The sequence below is a fragment of the Poecilia latipinna genome, unplaced genomic scaffold (genome assembly GCF_001443285.1).
Source record: "Poecilia latipinna isolate Pla-1442-1.1 unplaced genomic scaffold, P_latipinna-1.0 Scaffold1104, whole genome shotgun sequence".
Taxonomy (NCBI): Eukaryota; Metazoa; Chordata; class Actinopteri; order Cyprinodontiformes; family Poeciliidae; genus Poecilia; species Poecilia latipinna.
In genome coordinates this window covers 58,725-81,963 of record NW_015113720.1, presented here as the reverse complement: position 1 = coordinate 81,963, position 23,239 = coordinate 58,725, and the positions used below count along the sequence as shown (strand labels likewise).

The following is a 23,239-nucleotide window of genomic DNA, read 5'->3' as shown; positions in this document are numbered from 1 at the left end:
AAAAAAAATAAAAAAAAAAAAAAAATATAAATTTTTATTTTTTTTTTTTTTTTTTTTTTTCCTGGACTAAACCTGGATGCACAAATGCTACAAAGCCTTTTTTGCTTGAATTATAGCTGTCCAATCATTTCTGCTTAAATTAACACCATACTGCAGGGAGAAAAACACTTTTTGGAAGGTGAACATCGTTATATATCACAGCTGTGAGAGGTGAGGGTGTTAGTGTGATGGTCTGCGACCGCTTTGCTGTTTTTGGATCTGGATGACTTGCTGTAGTCGACAGAAACATGAATTTTCCTCCTTAGCAGAAAAACTTCACAGGAGAAGGTTGTTAGTTTATGACCTTAAGCTCAAGTTCAGTTGCAGAAAGTCAATCAAACAAAGCGCACCAGCAAGTCTCAAAGGGAAAAGCATGTAAGTGTTGGAGTGACCTAGTCAAAGTATGAACTCAAATTCAGCGAAATGAATAGGCAAGAAAACCCTTCAATGTGGCAAAATGAAAATATAAAAAGTAATGCAGTGTAACGTAAAAGACTCAAGATCACATTTTAACAAACAGTTAAAATTGATAGCAGCTGTTATCTTCAAGGATGGCACCACGAGTTATCAGGTTTAGGGTGTAATTACTTTTCCACAGAATAAGGTTTGTTTGGAAAGGTTTTTTTTCAGAAAAAAAAATTAAACCATTATTAAAGAAGTGCTTCATACTTTCTTTGTCAGATATTAACATTTATTTGATGCAGCCATTCTTAACTATGTACATGTTAAAAAAAAGAAAGAATTTATTTATCTTACAAACTTGAAAGATCGCCTCAAAACAAGGCTCATTTTTAAATGACTGCATTTCATTGGAGGTACTGAGTTGACTGCAATCTGTCACTTCGCCCCTAGGTGTCACTGTACCACCACACGCTGCTCTGTAAAAATCAGAGCTAAATTGCGTCTTTCCCTCCACCTCATAAGGCGTCATTTGAATTTAAAGCATTCAGGAGAGAGTTAATAAAACCCCGTTTTCAAAACTTCATCCAAAGCCTTGCAGTGTTTCCTCCACTATCAGTTAACCAACTTCTTTCTGGACTGTCCAGTTTTTTATCCTCACAAAACAACGCGATAGATTGGAGCGCAGGAAGAAAGCTTTACTGCATGTGTGTCTGTGGGTTGTACTGTGGGTATAAAAGCGTAATGTACGTTTCTGCCCACTGACAGCAATGCAGCAGCATCACCTCTCTGGCCTGTTTGTAATTCTGTGCTGACTTAGCCTCAGGCAGCAACTATACAGGAGGCTGGTGGAGAGCCGTCTTATTGTTTTCCCATTAAATGGGGTCAGAGAAGCTTTTTTTTCCCCTCCTTTTTTTAACATAAGCACAAAATTTGTAGTCGTGTTCCTAAGCACGGGTTAGTGTGCTGCAGGTGCAACTAATTACAATATGCAGAACAAGCCTGGAGGTCAGCCTGGAGGTCCAAGGAAGACACTTTCTTTAAAGGCAGAACAATCTGAGCTGCTGAATGAAGACATTATCACACACACACACACACACACAAAAGGTGAACTGTATCAAAGAAGCTTGTAGTTCTTTCCATTCGAGTCAGAACAATACCGCCGAGAGTCAACGGAGGGCAGCATGGCCGTACAGAGAAACTCATCTGCATGCACTGGGACGGAGTAAAGTATCCACAGCTTTAAAATAAAATCCAATCTCATGTCTTTTTTAGATGGAGAAAAAAAAAGAGCAGCACGGTGTTTTATATGCTGACATGTGGAGATACTAATGTGAGCCCTTTACCACCTAAAAGAAAGAATATTCCTTAAGATCTGCTGTGATGTTTGGCAATTTCTGTCTCCAGGGAGTTGGATTTATCCCCACGGTGCAAATTGGACTCTTTGAAAAGCTGCTTTACTTTGTCTCCGAGTGCTGTTATTCTTCAAAGCAGAGAAATATACCACTATGTTTTTTGTTTGTTTGTTTTTCTTTTGGTGTGTTGTTGATGATATTACTGTTGTATAATAAAAAGGAAAAAAAAAAACATTTCACGACAACAAAAGTCAAAAACATAGAACAGATCAGATAGAATGAAAACCATGATGCGACGTCCGATTATTTATAAATTCGCGTTCTCTGAAATGTGCTTTGACGTTTGGGTTCAGACGTTTTTACAGCAAAACCCTTTTAATTAAAAATGTTTATTAAAAGAGTTTATTCAAATGTTATTTTTATGTGAGAAAACCGGGTTCCTTGTCCGGTAAACAGCAGCAGATTGGTCACTTAGGTCAAGGTTTTTCTCAACCATGTTTTAACTTTAGTTCCACAGGAAACCCAACCGTCTGTCATCAAAATACGCAGTCGCAATCATGAATCATGAGACATTTATTTGGCTTAATTTCACTTATTCAGCTCAGCTAAAATACTTTAAAAAGTAACAAATCCTGATCTCACCTAAAGAAATCAGATCATCTAGGATCTCATTGTCTTGGAAAAGTTCACAACAAGGCGGGTCAAAGTCTGAACACCTGAAAAAGTAAGTGAACGTTTTTGTAGTGGCCTAGTATGAATACTTATGGAGATTCATGGATTTGGTGAAAGAGGACATCCCTCACTTATTTGGAGTGAGGGAAGAGGACGAAAATGAAGATGTGGTGAACATTGGAGGGAAAAGCTGAAGAAGAAGCAGAAGAAGAAGAAGAAGAAGAACTCCGGTCACAAGCACATTTCTTTTCTAAGCTAGCTTAGCTTAGAAAAATGCTTCTGTTCTTAATAAACAAAACTATTATTTTAAAACTACTTTTTTGTATTTCTTCAGGTTCTCTTTTTAAAAAAAAAAAAAAAAAAACTGTGTTTGGTGATCTGATGTGACTAAAAGCAAAAAATAATATAAATCCATAAAGTGTGAATGACTTTTTCGCAGTACCGTATTCTGTGCTGCATCCTCGTTCGACCCGTTGCTTATCTGCTGTTTCTCAGGTTTCGTCGCCTCTACACACCTCGTTTGAGTTTGCTAATTACTTGCACTTAGTTTTGTCCTTTTCTGCATGGCTGCTGTGTAAACAGTCCCCAGCGGTCAGTTGTCCTTTCGCCCATCCAGCCGGGTGTTAGTTGTGTGCTTTGAATCCCTGAGCCGTCCGACTCCCGCTTTTATTTCCAGAATGTTTTTCCCACCTTTTCTCTCATCGCTTGCGGATGAAAAACAGACGCAGAATACTTCGCAAAACTGTGCACCTCTTCATCCTCAGAGACGGAGCTCTGTATGACTCTCTGTGTCTCAAGGACACTTCTTAGAATTTTGTATTATTATCTCTGAAAAAATGACTTTTTCGGGGGAGAAATAAACTTTTATAACCTGAAATACACATTTTAATACTGTTTATTTCTGCCTGGTTTGACAAAACAAACAAAAAAAAACTAGAAAAAGAAAGAAAAATAATAATGAGCTCAGTCCCTGAAACGTTTGCTGCTCATCTTCCCAAAGCTGCCAGGAAATCTAACAAGATGGCAGTGAAACAACAACAGAAAGAAATCAAGCAGAAATACATCACAGCACATACAGAAAAAAAAGAAAACTCTCTAGATCATGATACTAGCAGTTTAATTTCAAAAAATACATTTTTCTTGTTGGGGGGGATTAATCTATAATTAATCCCTGTTTAAGCCGGAATCCACTTGTGGATCAGTTATTGAGCTGGTTTACGTTTGAACAAACACCAAAGATAGAAATAATCCAGGAGCCCAGTGATGAATGCAAATCACTGTCCGTCATTAATCATCAGTCTTGCGTTACAATATTTCTCTCCATATCAACAGATTCTGTTTTATCCCCCCCCCCCCTCAATGCTTAGATAACCAAAGTCAAACTGTTAACATTACGTAGGAAATATCTAACAAATTTGATGCCAAGATAGTCATATTGTTGGACCCGTTAATGGCGAACAAAGTTAAATACACGGGCGTGCTATTTGAGTTAAATGAGGTGAGGAGCTGCTGATGAGAACGCGCCGCAGCCGAGGCTGGGCACAGAGCGTTTCATAATCTGTGCAGGAGACGCTTACTGTAATTTTCCACAGCAAATCCCAACAATGAGTGTGAAACTTAAAGACCCCGGGGAGCCGGAAACAAAAGAGCAGCGACTGTGGAGAGTCCAGAAGCCTTTAAACACATGAATAAATGTTTTGTTCCCCCCCACACACACACACACAGAGAAAAGGTGCTACTTTTTTTGTTATAACTCTGCAGCATGAAAAAAGAGGCATGTCACGTAATAAAATTATGGACCAGTATCAAAGGAAGGCATATGTCTGGCTTTAATTCACCGTGCCGAGATAAGAAGTCATGCAGATTTCAGCCACCCTAGAAAAACTGAGTTTTTTTATTTTTTATTTTATTTTACAAAAGTGCGGCGAGTATAAATGTAGGCACTGGTTATCAACAAAAGCCTCTGCAAAAGAAAGAAAAAAAATCCATGGTATCATCATCATCGTCCTCCCTATAAAATCCGGTTGGGCGGATGAGGAATTTGTCCAATCCGAACCAAGCTTTTTGAGTCCCAAACGTAACCCAAAAGTCACAGCAGAAAGTCACAAAAGTTTGCAGACCTTTGAGCCTTTAAAAGTGGACTTTTCCTCATAATTACTGTCAATGAATTACTTGGCACAAATCTTCAATTTGCAAAACTGATAACAGAAAAACACCTTTATGTCAACATGTGCTGCTCTGTCAGCTGCTAAATCCTTCGTTTCCTGTGAGGAAAATGTGTTTTGCCAGTCCTGGAAATCTTTAGAAGCTCTTACGAAATTTAACTGAATCATCTAATGTGTCATTTTGCTTCTCCAATTTGTAATGGAGGCTGTAAGAAAGACAAAACATGTAGCATGCAGTATGCTAAGAACTACAATAATCATTTTCTGTCAAGGTTAGGGTCTATTTTTAACCGTATCGCTCATGTTTATCTCGAGACAGTAACAACCTAGATGGACCAAAAAGAGTCAATATAAAAACAGCCAATGGCATTTGCGTTTTTTTATTTTATTTTATTTTTTATTTTTTTATAGGCCTGGTCAGTGTGAGGTGAACATCCACCTCTGACTGCAGCTGGTGTACAGACTCAGTCATGAGGACTGGGAGACCTGTGAGTGCTTTCAAAAGAGAAAGAGAATTTGGACCTGAAGAAAGTCCTTGTTACTTTTTCATGCCCTGGCTTGAGGCATACGACACTGAATAAAGTTATTGTTTAGACCAGTAGATGGCGCTGTAAATGAAATCCCTTTGCATTCGTGAACAGGAAGCAGGAGAAAACAGTACAACTCCAGTTTAACTTAAAACTTTTCAACCATTTTTTTTAAGTCTATTGAATATTTTCAAAATTGTTATTCTTACTATTATTTTTTAGTTCAGTTACACAACTTTCACCACTTGTTGTTTGCACATCTTAGAAAACACCTTTTTACATCTTTTACAGCAGTAAAAAAAATAAAAAAAATCATCTCCAGTAGGCAGACAGACAGGCCGCCAGCACTGGGCCTCAGCGACACTCTCTACCTGTGTGTTTTAAACTTTAAGCAACCTGGAAAACCTGAAACATCTGCTGAATGTACTATTCATGAGACAGTTGAGCATATTTTATTTACCCCCAAGAATGTGTGGCTCGAAGCTACAACATTCAGAGCATAATCAGGTAAAACAAAACCTGCAGGAAAAACACAGCACTAAGCCGCCTTGTAACAGTGGAGAAATCCACCCAAGACCAAAATCATGTTCATTTAGTTAATTAATCAAAACCGAGCAGAAACAACAGAGACACAAACAGCGCAGCAAATCAGTAGAAATCAACACATCAGAGCTTTTCTCCCAAGTTCTGCTTTCAAACAAGGATCAGCCTTGGTTATTAATTACATTCATATTTATAACTGTTTGTGTTAATAACTAGCATGGGGTTTGTCTGACGGCGCGGCAGGGCCACACGGCGCGGCAGCGAGCGCCTTTTGTCGTTATCATTCTGTCCGTGCCACAGAGAGATCTGAACTTTGTTTGAGCATTATGCAGAATTTGCTTTGTTGGCTGAGCTGAATGTGCGACCGTGAGCCTGTCAGTCACCCAGTAATTGCTCCGCCACTGCCGCGTTCCTCTTCGGATTACCCAAAAGATAGCGGAGCACGTCAGCTGTTAAATTGGGGGGAAACAGTTCCTTGAGCGAGCCAGCAATGCAGACTTTATTAAATTACATGCCGCCGTCTTTGCCGAGGCTTTCACAGCATGTCTGTGTCAGAAGCAAAACGCAACGTAATTCATGCCTCCTGAAGGGTGACTTTGCATGTATTGTGTGAATTAAGAGGATAGCGAGGATTTTTTCTTTTTTATAGCAGAACACATTGTTTCATTTTCCTGAAGGTGTTATAGGGAGCATCTACTTTGAATTATTTATGACATGCTCAAAGACCATTTAGTGTCATTGATGGTCATTTATCACAGCATCCGGAACAATTTCCTTTGAAAGCTGCACTGAGCGTATTTCATAACGACTCTTAAACCTTGGTGTAAAGAATTTTGATTCCATAAACAAAGTAGAATTGACTTCCACGTTTCTTTTTAACTTTATTTTTGTTAGGTTCCGTGTTTCTGTGTGTTTATTTTTGAGTTTCTCTGTGTTCAGTCCTGTGTTCCTGTGAGTCTCTGTCCTGTCCTCCCCGTTGATTGCTCCCAGCTGTATCCCGTTCCCTGATTACCTTCCCTGTGTATTTAACCCCACCTGTTGTCTTTGTCTGTGTCGGATCCTCGTCGTGTCTCACGTCTGTGTCTGTTCCTGTGCTGCCAGTGATTTTCTGTTGTCCCTCCTGGTTTATCATTAAATTATCTCTTATCATGACTACCTGGGATTCCCGGCGTCTCTCTCACCGCTCTCCTCAACCACACATCATGACAATTTTATGTTTATAACTACATAAATCGCGTAGCAACATTGTGACAGTAGCATGCGGGTGAAAACCACTCTGTTCTCTCTTACTGACGTTTTTCTCAGCTCTCTACAGAGTTTGAGTTTGTTTATTCACCACAACAGTAAATTACTTAATTTTAGTTATGTGTTAATTCTAATAATTTAACATTTTTCCCTGAATCTCTCTTATCTCACTGTACAGTTCATATTTCCCCCCCTGAAACACTGCCTCTCCCCCGTTTCATTGCTCGGTTTGCTCTTGCCTTTGTTTTTATGGATTTCTTTTATGTTCCAAGCCTCCAGATAACGACGGCTCTGGCAGACATTTTGTCGGATTTTATGTACAAGGTTTGTCTGCTGTGTTGTATTTGGGGGTTTGAATATGCTTTGGCTCGTCAAACTCGATGTTCCTCTGTAATTGTACTTCCAGGGTTTGGCAGAGGCGGAGGAGTTAGGGTGGGCGGGGGTATTTGTCTTGTCAGAGGAGAAGAGGAGGTGGGGGGATAAATAAATAAAATACGGCTCACACTGACGACCGAAATTCTTTTCCACTCAACACAACATCACTTCTTTGAGCTTTCTAAATGCCGTCACTTCGCCCCTTAACTGTCGCCCTCAAAGCACTTCCATGTAAGTCGATGAGTCCTTGAGGACGCCGACGTCCTCGTGGCAGTTGAGGGGCTTTACGGGGGCAACCTGAGTGAAGTTGCCCCTCCCCCCAAACACCTTTTTCAAATCAAACAAAATTGGTGTTCAAACATCTGTGCTGCGTTTGTGCTGTTGTGCAGCAAAAGATTTTCGTTTGTGTTGCTATCGTTTTAGAGATATTAATGAAAGTGTACAGGTCAAAAGGTCAACATGCCCCAACCGCCACCCGCCCTCCTCCAAATCAGACGAAATTGGTGTCAAGTGTTTGTGCCGCAAAAAAAAAAAAAACAACATTAATTTGTGCCGCTATCAGTTTGAAGATAGCAGCACAATAATGTTGCAAGCAAAATTTTTGCTGCGCAAAAGTTTGAGACCAATTTTGTTTGATTTGGGTAACATGGGGTTACATGGACCTGTTGACCTTTCATGACCTCTGGAGAGATTTTTTTTTTTCAGAGCGCCACAAACAAAAAAGACTTGCAGCACAAAAAACCAGCACAAATGTCTGACACCAATTTTGTTTGATTTGAAAAGGTGTTTGGGGGGGTGGGGCAACTTTACTCTGTTGGTTACCTGGAAGTAATTTCTGTATAACTTTGCACTTATGTGTCTTTGTTTTGTTTCGTTTGTTTTTCCATACAAGGCATAATATATTTGCTCTGCGCGTATCTTCACTGCTAAGCTGAAAAACATAACTCACGTTGAAGGCGAGTTTTAAACGACGCCGGACACTCGACCAATAAAAGTCCAGGTAAGAGAAACGACGAACTAACGTCTAATTTCTCTGCTAAAGAAAAAGACAACATCCGTTACGCCGCAGGCGCCCAAACCTGAGCTCAGGGCCCCGTTCAGACGTCCCACCCTCCCCCCGTTCAGTCGTTCTCCTTACCCTTCACGCCGCCGGGCTGTCACGCTGACACTGACTGATTCGGATCAGTGGGTCCTGAGAATTTGTCTTGACTGCAGACGGTTGGGGAAACGGACCGTTCATCACCTTAATGGAAGAGTATTGATTGCGGAGCAGGAGCATGATACCCTTCTGCAATAGTAATGGACTTCCTGAAATCACTGATGAAAAGGCATCATGGGGGAGGGATGTCCTGGAAGGAGGGAGACGCTGTTCCCCTGATTGTTGGCACCTTGTTACCTGTTTGAATGTGTGCACACAGGACTCTCCCCGGTTTTTGTTTTTTTGTTTTTCAGTCTCTTCTTTGATGGATAAACGTATTAAAAGTTCCCCCGTAACAAATCCCGATTAATCTGCTCGTGTTTCGATGCGACAGACTTTGGCTGCAGAGTAATTACCTCACTCTGCAAAGTTGTGTCTTCACTTCCTGTAAGCTGCAAGGGAAGCTCCCGCATTGCATTTCACTACATTACATAATTACCAATCAGATGCCCGTTTCTGGAGCCGACGCCTCCCGGGACCGCAGCAGAGCCTCGGATAAAGTCACTAATCCAGTACAGGAAGTCGCGGCGCTGCTGAATTTAACACAAGCGCATATAACTGATGCGATATGTTCTGGGCTTCCACCCAGGGGGATGGCGGTGTTTACAGCTTTTCAAAAGTCTGTCTACCTTGTTAAATACGAGGCGTTTGTTTGTCCCAAAATATTAGACTATAATTAATCATTTCAAAAATGTTCTACCTACGGAATGGCATTGATTTGTACAATTTAACCACAAAACAAACCTATTTGTTAGACTGAAATGAATGAATAAAAATGCGGAAAGTAAGACTTTTCTCCATGGCCGCCTTCAGGTTTGGCCACAGATTTCCTTTATTTTTGTCACATTAACTTTTCAAATCTGAGGAGAATATTTTAAAACTTTTTTTTATTCCAGTGAAATCATTCTCTCTCTCTATTTTTTTTTTTTTTTTGCACGTGTGCTTGCACTCTGCAGCTTTCTGAGGTCAGATCTGACCAGTTTCTAAAGAAATATTCAAAGTTTGGTTCCATCTGCAGGTGGAGATGCTGCCACCAACACCTTTCGCTGTGGAGCTGGCATTTTTATTTATTTATTTATTTATTTATTTTGCTTTCCTCCACACTTTTCTTTAAGATTTGTGACTCAAACTTCAACTTTTGTTTTACGAGACCCATAAAAATAATAAATAAATAAAACTCTCTTGGGGAGATATTAGCCAGGCATCGATGTTTTATTAGCAGTTAAATCATTGAGTGTTTTTCTGTCTCTCTAGTCAAAAGAATATCATCAAGATTTCTTTTTTTCTTTGTTTTTTAATGTTTGACAGACTTTTGTTTTCATTTTGGTCATCAATGGGGTTTTTCCTCTTTTTTTTCTGATGAGGAAGTTTCCAGAGGATGTGATTTTAGCCAAGTTGTGGGGAAGTGTTCAATCATTATTACTCACCTTAACTGAGGCAAATGAGCCCCGCGGTGCTTTCAGAGCACCGTTTCTCAGGCCTGGTCCTCCGGGGGGCCGGCTGCCCTTCCTGTTTCAGATGTCTCTTTGCTCCAGCGCCAACTGACTCAGATGATTGAATTACCTCCCTCAGCATGTCGCCCGAGTGCTGCTGAAGCCTGGCAGCCAGCCGTTCAATTGGGTCAGGTGTGAAGCAGCAGGGAAACGCCTAAAACATGCAGAGAAAGTGGACCTAAGGACGGGGGTTAACACTCACCGCTTTGGGATGTGCTTAGAGGAAAACGGGCAGGAATTAGGACAAAGCATCAGGGCCGGTGTGAATAAAAGACAGCAGAAGAGCATGTTTCTATGTAAGAAAAAGTAAGACATTTCTAAATTAGTTTCACGTTTATGTGAAAAAATCCAATTGCAGGAAGAAACAAAATATTTTTCGTATTATTTAAAGCATAAATTGAAATACTGCATCAAGATATTCTCTGGGGTTGTAACATCGGACGTTTGCGTGGGGAAAACCCTCAAAGATTTACAAAGCTTACAAAGTGAGACATTTGCAGCAAAAAAACCAACAACACCAGATGTTCTCCAAGACTGAAGATGTAAATTTGAAGATAACCGCATCCAGATGATTTATCAGAACGCCGTCGACGGAACCCGGAAGACCCGAGGCGACACAACTCTCACTTTCCAGATGCGAATCTGCTAAATTTAACGCTTAAACCTTACAGGATGTCTTTTTTTTTTTTTTTTGTCTCAAGTGTCTGACGTAATTCAGAGCTATCCTAGTTTTAGTGTATTATGTGACTTTAATCATTGAAAATGGCTATTTATAGTCAGGAATATCTACATTTTTCTTGTAAATATGGTAAAATAACCTAGAAATCATTCAGTTTTCTTGGTGGATATTCACGCCTTTGTTCACTTTGGTATTGTTTTTCCTTTTATCTACAATGGGCCTATAACTTTGTCCATTGAATTTGTTCATGACTTAATAAGCAGGGTAATCATATTTTCACGTTGGTCAGATGGGTTCGGATGACGTTTTCCTTTACTAATACAACTAAGGCTTCGTATTTACTTTTGTTATTTGTGTCTATTATTAACATTTGTTTGACATTCTTGAACAAATAAGATGTGGCAAAAGCAAAACAAAAAATCTGTAAGGAGAAAATACTTTTTCGTTTTACTAAGCTGCTGGAAGTTCATTGGGCATATTTCAGGCTCTTATTGTGAAAATCTAAAAGAAAGTTGAGTCTGCCAAAAGATAAAAAAGTCTTGTAAGATCATTTTGGCAGCAATACCTCATGTTGAAAAACCTACACATGCAATCAAATAACTTCAATCTAAACAGACGGCATAAAATCTACATTTTAATATTGTGAACATCGGCTGCAAGCAGCGTGAGTGAAAAGATCTGATGTGGTAGACAGGAAAATATCTACAAAAATATAAAACACTAAACTGGTGATCCGTAGGGACAAAAAAAATAATAAAAAAAAAACATCCCAGCTGTTTTTTCAACGCCTTCCTCTTGGAAAGTTTATTTGTTGAATAATCAAAATCTGACCCAGTTTTTTCTTTAGCAGTAGCAACAGTACAGTTTCACTGGTAATTAAATTTCAGACTGGTAAACACTGAGCAGCACATTGCAATAGTTATTTTAGTTTAATTAAACTAAACTTGCAGAGTGAGCAAATACATTATTAAACATGACATGAATCTGTTACAGGAAGACATTCAAGGCAAGGCTTTAGACAGAAACGATTTAAGGTTGTAGAAAAAACAGTGAATCAGCCGCTGGTAACATAGCGAAACTTAGAAAACTCAACAATAAACTGAAGACAAAATAACCAGCTGTCAGAGTCGGGCTTGGTTTTAAAAGTGAAATTTCCCCACTCTGATCGTGTTTCAGCTTAACCTCCGATTTCTCGCTGGTGTTTTCAGCAGAGATAAAAAAAAAAGAGTTTGTCATAGAATAATAATAAAAAACTACTCAAAACTACTAAATCTCAGGCTGTGATGGGAACGGCACCACGTTACACTGGAAAACTAACTTGCTCTGCTGAGACGTCTTCTTGTGTTTTCATGCCACCCGGGGTTCGTGGCAGAATGAACAGGAAGTTCGACCCGGTCCTGTTACCGTGACGTCGCTGCGACAGAAGCAGCAGGTGGCCTACAGTACGCACTCATCCACTCATTCACTCATTCACTCATCCGCTCATCCACTCATGCACTCATTCACTCAAAAAGACACGACAGCACAAGAGAGGATGTGCTCCCTAGAAAGGTTGATCACTTTAACAAAAACACAGACATGCAGTGCTGGTCATGAAGCAACTGTTCAAATGAACAAACCTTTATTACAGGAACTGGATGGTTTATGAACATCTAACTTTTCACTCCTGTACATTTGGCTTGTGGGGGAAAAAATCCATTGTAATCAATGGATTTTAACAAAATCACTCATAGCACCTGCAACGTTCCCTTCAAAATAAATGTACCAGGCATTATTATTATTATTATTATTATTATTATTATTATTATTATTATTATTATTATTATCTTTTTTTTTTTTTTTCAAATTTATACATCTGGTATTTCAAATAGTTTTTGATCTCATGCATTCTAACAAGGGTCCCATAGTATCACAGATCCTCTACCATGCTTACAGTGGGCATAAAATGCACAATTATAATATAATATAATATAATATAATATAATATAATATAATATAATATAATATAATATAAAAGCTTTGGTTCTTCTAAAAAAATGAGAGAGTGAGAGAAAAAATCTGCTCCTGTAAACTTATTTATTCAGAATCAGACGTGTGAAAGCCTGTCGTACAGAGACAGGAAGTGGCTGATTTAAATAAGCCACCCTATATGTGACACCCGGCGTTGTTTACTAGACACGAAGCTTACATCCTCTGAAATATTTGATGGAAAGAAGCCTTTTCTTCACAGAGCAGTGTAATCCCCTTATCCTGTGATGCTACATGTCAGAATCAGTGACAGCTTGTCAAGGTGTGGGGACCGATCCACAGAGCGCCGGACGACAGCAACATCCCCAGTGTGTGTGTGTGTGTGTGTGTGTGTGTATTTGTGTTTGTGCAATTGCTGCTACAGAGCCTAATAACATAAGTCTCCAGTAGCTTGTGTTCGAATGCATTTGACAATCCCCCCGGTGATTAGTGGAACAAATGTCCGCCTGTCGCATTACAGCTGTTGTTTTCTCGGCCATTTGTGCAGCTTTCATGTCCTGCATGCTTTTTATTGGGAGATCATCTCATTACATGGTCTGAATGTGTGGGTGTGCACTGGGTTTGTCTTTTTTTTTGTTGTTTTTTGTTTTTGCATTGAATCACTATTATCTTCCCAACTATTTGCTTCTGCATGTTATTGATTTTAAGCCACCAGAGCACGTGGTGATTTCCTCACCTGGCCACGTTTACATTCATATGGAAATTATTCTCCTTTATATCGCTACAAAATATGTAAATGGTTATTGTCAGTTTTCCTGTTTCCATCCGACTGACTACTGTGAATCGTATTGTCCTGTTTCATCTTCTGCCCGCTTGAAAGTCACTCATACTTGTCAGTTTTAGTAACAAAGAGATGAATGAATCAATTACGATTAGATTTCTCATGATGACAAAGAGCCTGTGTCAACTTCTGCATCGAGCTTTTTCTCCTTCTCCTTTTCTTCCTTGGCCCCCCCAAACACACTCGCGAGAGAAAAGAAAGAAAAATCTTCTTCCCACATGAGGTTTCTGGACTGCAAAGAAAGCAAATGGAAAACAAAGGCACTGTTTGAAGATCAGAGGTGGAAAACGCTCAATAGTAAGAGCGTTTTAGAATAGACCTAATGTGCAGCAGTTTTTTTTTTCTTTCTTTCTTTCACTATTAGGAGATGTTTTCATTTACAAGCCAAGTTGAGAGAAGGAGAGAGAGAGTGTAAGAAAGACGACTCATAATTACAGCAAATTCCAACGGGAGTATCTGAAAAAGGATGAAGGGTTTTTATTTAAATAATCTCACAAATTACTCTGACATAGGTAGTACACACACACATACACACACACCTATATCTATCTGGAAACAGACCACACATCCTCAGTCCTTCACTGTTGGCTTCAGAGAACCTCCAGTGTAACTGGGACGAGTTCAATCGCACTTCAGCCTGAACTTGGTCAGAAATGAAAACGTGCGTAGAGGAGTCATTTTTCTGCTTTAAATTAGCAACAGCGGCCTTATGAACCGAACAGACTGTCTCTGAGGGATGATTTTAGGGCTGGTTAACACCGTTCGCGTCCACGATGCACGAAAATTGCCCAAACGTTGTTGTTCAACCCGTTTTGTTTCTCTGAATAAAGAAATAAATATTATTATTTTTTTTTTTTTTTAAACAGGCAAGTTATGAGCAGCGGGTTGTGGGAAAAGCCATAGCGCTCTACCAGGGGCTTGAGTGCGATATTAATTATCCTGATGTGAGTCGAAGTAAGCTCACACTGGGCCAGAGGGGCTGGGAGGAGATCATTAAAATCAGAGCTCAAAACGTGCACGACGGCGTCACACACACACACACACACACACACACACACACACACTATATGACGTGAACCGATGTGTCTGCTCTCGCGGGTAGCTATGCTTCGACATAAAGTCAAACACACACACACACACACACACACATGGGCCGGGTGTGCGGACAGCTGTTAATCAAGCTAAGATAAATGTGGGTCAGTGTGGTTTTAACTACAGTGTTGTCGGCTCGGTGTGTTGGAACCATCATCAAAGGGAACAGCCCCGCGGGGAGCAGAGTGCCAGCAACTTATGTGTTTCCAAACCGGGATTTTTTTTTTTTTTGTATGCCAGGTGAACCACAGCAGTGATGAAGGAGGACACACATGAAAGACTTGTTAGGACCTGCTAAAAAAATTGATACAAAAACAGTCTCCTATTGAGCGATGAAGGTACGGAGGCTAACGTTAGCACGTTAGCACAAAGCGGTCGGCTGAGGCCTTCAAGAGGATTTTATCAATATTTTGAGAGGAATACACTACGCACAAATTTTTAAAGGGGCGGTAGCATGTGTTTTCCAACCACTTAGTGGTATTTTATAGCACAATCACTATGTTACGTTCAGTTGTTCTAAAAAAAAAATGCTGTATGTATCAAACATGATGGAATTTAAGATGGACTTTGTAATTTGACGCCTTGAAATTGGACCTCTGTCTCTTTAAGAAGCTCCTGCTCTTCCTGACATGCCATCTTCAGCGAGTCAAAGCAAAAATGTGTCTCATTTTGCCATTTGCAACCATTTTTAGTAACGACAAACTACATCTTGAGAGCATAGATGCCTATATATGTGTTGTGCGTTGACGTCAATAAGGATTCCTCAAACATGCATGAAGGAATCAAATCAACACTCCAACTATGTATTTTTTTTTTACAAGGGAATAACATTGTAACAAGGTATTAAGCTCAATGATGTTGATTTTGCATAATTGAAGAATCTATATTCAGCGTAAACAATCCCAGTCTGGATTTGCTTCGGCCACATGGAGGTTTTTCATACCCATCTGACGCGCCGGCGCTTCTTAGCTTTAACAAATCCATTACATTTCCATTCGTCCTAAACTGTGTTTCAAAGAACTTATTTTCATGTAACAGTTACCGCGATCAGATTTGATTAGTTTGCGGATTATAGCCGAATCTCCCAGACATCTGATTCTGAAATGAGCTTTTCCTTCTTCACCGGCGGAGGACGGGCCGGGCCTAGGAGGCATGCTGAGGAGCCCCGTGATCCAGGAGGCGGGACGTGTCAGAGTGGCTCTTTCACATTGATCGAATTCGGTTGAGTCGGCTTATCAGTATGCCTCCTCGTCCCTCCCTTTGGAGGTTTGCCAAGCGAGTCCCACTGAGAGGAGGCAGAGGGGCAGAGCCCAGCGGAGGGACTGGTTAGCCTTGGGAAGAAGGGAATGCCTGGCTCTGTTGTCAGATCTCTCAGACAAGCAGAAGATGATGAATGAATGAGTAAATGAACGAACGACTGATCCGACTGTCAAAAAAGAAAGACTTTTCATCTAGGAAGTTTCAAATGACTTGTATGGCTCCTATTCTGACTGCCACTGCTTATGGAAGCATTATTTATAAGTTGACCCAGTCAACAAAGCAGAGCAACCCAAGAAATACCTCCTTTTTTTATTCAAATATGTACAAAGATGCAAAAATGCTGAAACACTGAGTTCCTTCCAAATGAGACTAAACACCAGTACCAACTAGAAGACGATTAGTCTGTCTGGATTGTTACTTCTCTTTGTTTTGCCTCTGCAGTGCAGCGTTTTCTGTTAGCTTACTGCGTTGTGTTTTTATCATGTAAAGCACTTTGACTTGCCTTGTTGCTGAAATGCGCCATAGAAACAAACTTGACTTGATTTGATAATTAGGCGTCGAGCTCCGCACTCTCCATAATAGCAGCTTTGTTGAGGCTCGGTTTGATGCAGGAGGCGAAAACCTCGCAGTACAAACGCACAGCGCAGTTTGGTGTTTAGCTACATTTCTCCACAGGGATTCTCGTAATTAGATCAGACGCACGTTTTAAAAATGAAGAGCAGAGGGCAGATAAGCTGAATCGATTCATTTTGTGTGAGGTTCACCAACTCAGTGAGTGGAAGAAAAAAAAAATCTAGTTATGTCAGCTAATCCACTACTGATGTATTGCTGACAAGTACATTCATTTTTTTTTTAATTTATTTTCTTTTTGTTGGTATAACCGGCAAAATCAATTTCTCATTTTGCCTAAGACAAGATTGCAAGTGGCAGTTTGGAGAAGAGAGCCGAAGGAACAAAAAATAAGAATATGACATTTTCACCACTTTGTCAACGCTCTCAAAGTCGCTCTTTTTGTCCCTTTTCTTTTGATCGTTTTAAATGCACTAATTGTCTTTTAGACGTCTGCGATCTCTGTAAACCTCTTGATGTGCGCTGCTGGATGGGGTCGATCTTGAGCTCACCGGGGTCTCAACCTGGTTTAATGAGGGAGGGAAAGACAGGCCGTGTCGTCTGAACTGATGGAGTGACCTGAATTAGCCAAATTAAATTAGCCGTCTTCAAAGCCTCCGAACTTTTATTGGCAAATTTCGATGTCACCGCTCAGGATATGAGAGGACGGCTCTCGTATAGTTCATGTCATCGTTTGTTTGTGCCAACAGGACGATTAATAGTGAAACAAACGTTAAACACTGAGAAAGAAACGCTGGCTGACATGTAGGCAGATCCCACTGTGGTTTCTATTGTTTATGTAAGATTTAATCTGAAATTGTACAACTCAGGATGTCTTAAGCATGAGTTTATAAACCACTAAAACTGCTGCCTATTTCTTACGTTTACCTCTCCGATTGGTAAATGATTCTACAATTTAACTTTAAATTGTAGAAAGGAGAAAGTAGTTGGATAAAGTGCTCAGTGACGGCTGCCATGGAGTTCCACAGGGTTCAGTGCTTAGAATGCTTTGTTTTTTTTGTGTTTTTTTTGATTACACTAGATAAATTATTCCACAACATAAGATAAATTCACATTGTTATTCTGTTGATACTCAGATTTACCTCACAATTAAAACCAGATGTTTATGTAGAGCAAAATTTCACCTCCGTTTCTTTTCCCCGTCGTGTGACGTACCGTAGGGTTTGTTGTTGAAATGTGCAAATAAACTTCACTTATCAATTGATTGATCTGACTTAAAAGAGAAAATGTGTTGCCTCGTTTGACGTCAGTGGGAATTATTTCTTTGTTTTTTGTTTTTTTTTTAGCTTGTACACCGCTTTCTGTACTTATTGATGAAACTACATGGGTCACATTGGACTATAAGCATGTCTGGATTCTTAGTTTGTACTTTCGTTTTAGGTTTTGCCACCTTTTCAACAACTGTGCCATGGTGACAAAATGCTTCTCTTTTTTTTCGAGTAGGCTTCAAAGTTTTCGTTTTCACTGAACTTAGTCATGCAGTAAATTAGAACGTATACGTTCCCCGCGAGTCTCGCTCGTCAGACAAAAAGAACCTTTTAGAGAATAACAACCTTTATGAAACACACTTTCATTAGGCCCACGTTTGAATTTTTTAAAATGTCATATTTTATGAAAATCAATGTAATCTCAGAGGGTGACATGCGTAATTAATCTATATAATGCATCTTGGTGATAAACTTCCTAAAATAAATGGACTTCTAAATAATATTCTAACTTATTGAATGGGTTCTGCGCATAAAAGGGTTATTTTGAGCCATCCCTCAGGCATGAGGACCACTTTTCCTCAGTCTGCTGTCTTTACTGCTGCCGGCTGCCGCCTATGTGTGCATTCGCAGTTATTGCTACCATTAATTTTGTGACCCTCTCTTTGTTTTTCCTCCTCATATGAAGTACTCTCAACTCCCCAGCTGACAGAGAAAGATCGCTCCATTCCTGAGCGTGTTCTGTCATCTAGTTGTTCTCCCCCATTGTGCGTGATCAGAGCTGAATAGGAACCAAAGTGAATATTTGATGCAATTAAATAAACTAATTTCCCTTTTTCCATTTTTGTTTTTTTTGTTTTTTAGTATTTATTGTTTTGTAATTTGCTGAGTAAATTTACCAGACTGAATGTAACTCGGTTTAAATCTGGATTGAATAGCGATGGGGTTGGAATGAAATCACATTGACCGCTTTAGTTCTGTACCATCCTATGACTGATCACTGTAAACTGAATCAGTGAACTGAATCTGATGAAATGTGTCATGAAGCGAGAGACTGTTATAAGATGCATTTTCTACCAAAATGACACGTCGAACAAATAAAAAAACACACGAAATGTTAAACATTTATTCTGTTTTTGTTTTGTTTTTTCATCAGGCAGCATTCCAGGTATCCATTAGAAAGGTTCCATAAAGTCCCTCAATAGCGTCACGTCCCACAATATGAATGCTAACAAGCTCATTAGTGGGCTGCATTGTGACTGGAGTCTGATTTGGACCGTATGTAGCGGAGCGGTCAGAAAAACTGCCACATGTAACTTATTTTGTGCAACATGGATGGAAGCCGTATTCCATACAAATGAGCATCAGCTTGAACTACGATTAAATTAGCATGTTTTTGTTTTTTTTCCCCCTGCCCTTAAGTGACCTTAGCTGTTTGTATAACGTTTCACTTTTAAAAAAAAGAAGAAAAAAAAAGCTAATTAAAATGCGAAGCGTTTTGGACGGGTTAAGTTGTTAGTGCAGCTCGAGGCAAATGGATGGACGCAGTTTAAGCTTATTTTGAAATATTATGTTTATGATTCTCCCTCACTGGGAGCTATTAAATTCAACCACAATTACATGTTTGTTTGTATTTTTTCCCCTGGGTTAAGACAATATGTCCTATAAGCAGAGAGGATGATGAATCACTGGTGCCCACGTAAAGGTGTTTGGGTTCATCTGGTCAGTGCGGTTATGTAAGTCAGCCATTGTGCCGCAACATTTCTGTATAACATCAGATACGAAGTGTCTGACTTTAAAAACAAGAGCATATGAAACAGACAATTCAAACATATTCAGTAATGGTGTAAATGAACGAGACGTCTGTATGTCCAAGGCCTTCCTTCCAAAGTGGATTGTAAAAGCATCGGTTAACTCTTTAGTTAATCTTTTCTCATTTTGTCAGATTTTCACTGTAAATTAGATGTTTGTTTATTTTTTTCTTAATTCATTGTGATAGGATAGAAAAAATGCTTGAACAACTAAAATTTTGAAACTTGTGAATTGTGCTCTTGAGCCGACCGCTTTTGCCGTACGCTTCAACCGTCTGTCGCCGGAACCGAGTCGGACATGATTCGATCTGTCACTATTCGTTGAAGACCTCGAGCTCGGTCAGAAAAGCAGGCCTGACGTCCCACCGCGGACTCTCATTTTGATTTACACCTGTACTTTGACAGGCCCATTCAAACCAACGCATTTGATCTAAAGCGTTTTTTTCCGTTGTGTGTTTTAATGTCGCCGTACTGCTGCATCTCCTCCCTGGTCTCTCAGGTAATCCGCAGCCTCTCTCTTCTCGGATTCTCTCACATTTCTCCTTCCTGTCAATCAGGGTCGAGAAAAAAAAAAAACCCCTACCACAGCATGACGCTTCCACAGCCGTGTTTCACTGGGAAGATGCTTCATGCGTGTGCATTTCGTATATCATTTCTGCCTGCAGGCCAAAAATATTCTACGAACCCTTGCATAGGTTGTGGCAAACTGCAAATAGGACTACTTCAATAGTGGATTTATGCTGCTGCTCTTCCATGAACACCAGATTTACGATGGGAGGACAACATGAACAGATTCTTCCACCTGAGCACCAGAGCTCTGCAGCTCCCCGTTTGGCTGCTTCTCTAGTTAATCCTCTCTGAGAGAAGGCAGATTAGCTTGATTTTTTCTTTTCTTTTCACTGATCATCCGTCCTACATCATCCTGTCACCACACAGTGACAGCTTTAACAAACATGTAAAACAGTACAGTTTATAAAAGTCACACGCTGCAGCTTTAAGTGGATCTGTTGTTCCTGAAAACCCACTGAAAACCATCCAGCATGTCACTTCCTTCCCTCCATCCGCGCACTACTTTGCACCACTTTAAAATCAAATAAAACACATTTACGCTTATGCCTGAAACGTGATTTGTTGTTAGAGGGGGGAGGGGAAATAGGCATTTTTCTAAAAAAAAAAAAAAAAAAGACTGGTCACTTTTGGTTTTCCTGCGGGTTATTTAAAGGTCGCCGTTCAACTTGAGTTCCCTTGTCCTTGGGCTGACAGGAACGGGACTTTTCACACCAGTTCTGCTGCAGTTTTTTTTCCTTCTTTTTTCTTCTTTCCTTCTTGTTGCTGTACAGCCAGAAATACACTCAGAGTGTGTGTAGCGTCAGAGGGTGGATCAATTTTTTTTTTTACCAGGACGCTCCTTGATGACAGACTGAGGTGGGAAGGCTACGCTGTCCAAGGTGCTGAAATCATTCGACTGTTTTTTTTTTTTAGGCCGGAGCAGAGAAAAGCTGCAAAGGCCTATTGTAATCGTACCGTTTCTTCTTCTTTTTATTATGCTTCCGTCAAATGAATTAGCTTTTGGGGGCCTTTATCATATTCAAAAACTCACCAAATTTGGCAGAGTTGGTGTCAAGTCTGCATGAAAATTATGTATCTTAAGGTCATCGCAAAAATCGCAACAGGAACGGCTCAACAGCGCCACCTGGCAACTTTCAAAATGCGGTCAAACCTCCGACCAATCAGACAACACTTTGCACAGAGCTCTGTTGAAATAGTTTGAGCCACGTCTGGTGTCGAGTTCAGCAGACACATGCCTTTCTGCTGACAAAATGAAGCAGTTTTTGTCATGAAATTGTCTCAATAAGCAAGGCACACTCAACAATGAGAACCTTGACGTTCTGGCTCTGATGAACCGAAATAAACTCAAATATTTAATTTTGTCTAACAGAAATCAAGTAATTAAATCAAATTAAGTACTTTGACTCCCCCCCAGCCAGCATGCCTAGGTGGGCCCCATGTGGGGAAAAGGAGGGCAGACCCTAAATGGACAAACCCATGTGGGCCACCACCATATAGGGCCCAAGTAGGGCCCATGTGGGATGTGGCCCTACATGGGCAAACCTATGTGGGGCCATCGTGGAACCCGCGGACAAACCCATATGGGACCCATATGATCTGCCCTCCTTTTCCCCACATGGGGCCCACCTAGGGATGCTGGCAGGGCCTGGGTTATTCCATCAGCTATATCTCCTCTCTGCGTCAGTCGATCTCCACCAGATTTTTTGGCGCGTCGTCAGATCGCGCTGACGAACGCATCGGCGCACGTCGCCTGGTGGACGGCTGCGGGAACTGCGGTCGCCAGGAGGCCGGAGCGGCGCTGAGCTGCGAGGGCCGGTCGAGGCTGCTTGCAGCTTTAGTTTTGTTTTCTCTAGAAAGTGGCTTTTGTTCCTCCAGCCGCGAATACACACACTTTAAATTATCTGTAACAATGAATTTCACGCACAGACGAGGCAGCACAATTAAAGTTAACAAATGTTAACACCCCTTTATTTTCGGTTTTAATCAAGCTCAGAGATAAAGAGATGACGGAGAGAGAGAGAGAGAAGGGGGCGGGAGCCCATTCAAGCACGGATAATTAGAAGAGCGGGTCACTATTGGTGGAGAGCATCCGGTGGAGGCAGGAAAAAAAAAAAAGGAATCAAAAGCCGCATAACAATATCAGAGTCTGAGTGGAGCATCATCGGCGCTGACGTTCCAGTTTTATCCCCTCAGTGCCGCTTCCAGCAGCCGGGCTGTAAGCCGCTGTTCAGACAGACAGACAGGCAGACAGGCAGCAGCGGAGGAGCGGCGGCGGAGAGGCTCTCCTTGGTGATCTCAAGTGGGGACGCAGCAGCTTCCCTCCCCCCCTTTTCTTTTTTAACCTCTCAGCGGATTTTATTTTATTTTATTTTTTTGATCTCTCTCTGTCTCCCTCTTTTCAAGTCGTTGGAGCAAGTAGGGACTCTGCTGCGGAGCTCGAGTAAACGGTAGGTAGGTGTCTCTTGAATTGTGGGTAAAAAAAAAAAACGGAGAAGGAAGCGTGCACTTGAGGTACTAACACGGAGGGAGTTTTTTTTTTTTTTTCATTATTATTATTTATTTATTTTAAAAACATCGCGACCCTAGCTGACGTCTGATAGGTTTAATCCCTCGATGCCTCCCGGTTGGTGGGGAAACTGTCTGTGAGGAAACAAAACCACAAACAAAAACAAAAACAGGCGAGTTGTTCGCTTGACAGCGATAACTGCGTGATTGACGCGACCGAAGTGAGATGACGTTTCTATTATTAATATCATTGTTATTATAATTTGGATAAGAGTCAGAACTGAACTGTTTGACCTCCTTTGTATGCTAACTTGTGATCGCACGTAGTAATAATGTGTAGTTGCTGGAAATAATGGATGAATGAATGTGAAAGTTATTAACAAGACCAAACCTATGGTGATGCTGCTAAAAATCAAGTTGATGTTGAGACCTGCTAATGTTTATTAATCAGTTGATCTTTTCTTGTATTAGTATGAAAATGTAAATATATGTATGTATGGAAAGCGACATTAGGAAATAGTTATTTGTTTCAAAATTATTGGTAATGATACAATACCAACAGAGTCACAGGTTCTCTACCGCCCCTAAAAATGGACATTTGGATATTTGGTGCTTTATATATATATATATATATATATATATATATATATATATATATATATATATA

At 40.3% G+C, this 23,239-nt stretch overlaps 1 protein-coding gene and 1 long non-coding RNA gene across 4 annotated transcripts in view; one reads left to right on the top strand and one right to left on the bottom strand.

Annotated features, from left to right (window-relative positions):
- Positions 1–3,399: 3,399 nt before the first annotated feature.
- The window catches only part of LOC106959639 (uncharacterized), a 38,508-nt gene continuing 18,668 nt past the window's right edge, over positions 3,400–23,239 (bottom strand). For both annotated transcript variants that reach the window (XR_001427402.1, XR_001427401.1), the window contains 2 exons: positions 9,946–10,165; positions 3,400–3,477 (listed from right to left, as the gene is read on the bottom strand). This is a non-coding gene — a long non-coding RNA (uncharacterized LOC106959639). The remainder of the gene's footprint in view (positions 3,478–9,945; positions 10,166–23,239) is intronic.
- Positions 22,115–23,239, top strand: part of lrrc24 (leucine rich repeat containing 24) — a 27,563-nt gene continuing 26,438 nt past the window's right edge. The window contains exon 1 of one of the 2 annotated variants that reach the window (XM_015052350.1): positions 22,115–22,518. The gene's annotated coding sequence lies outside the window, so the exon portion shown is untranslated. The remainder of the gene's footprint in view (positions 22,519–23,239) is intronic. The other variant, XM_015052349.1, reaches the window with a different exon arrangement.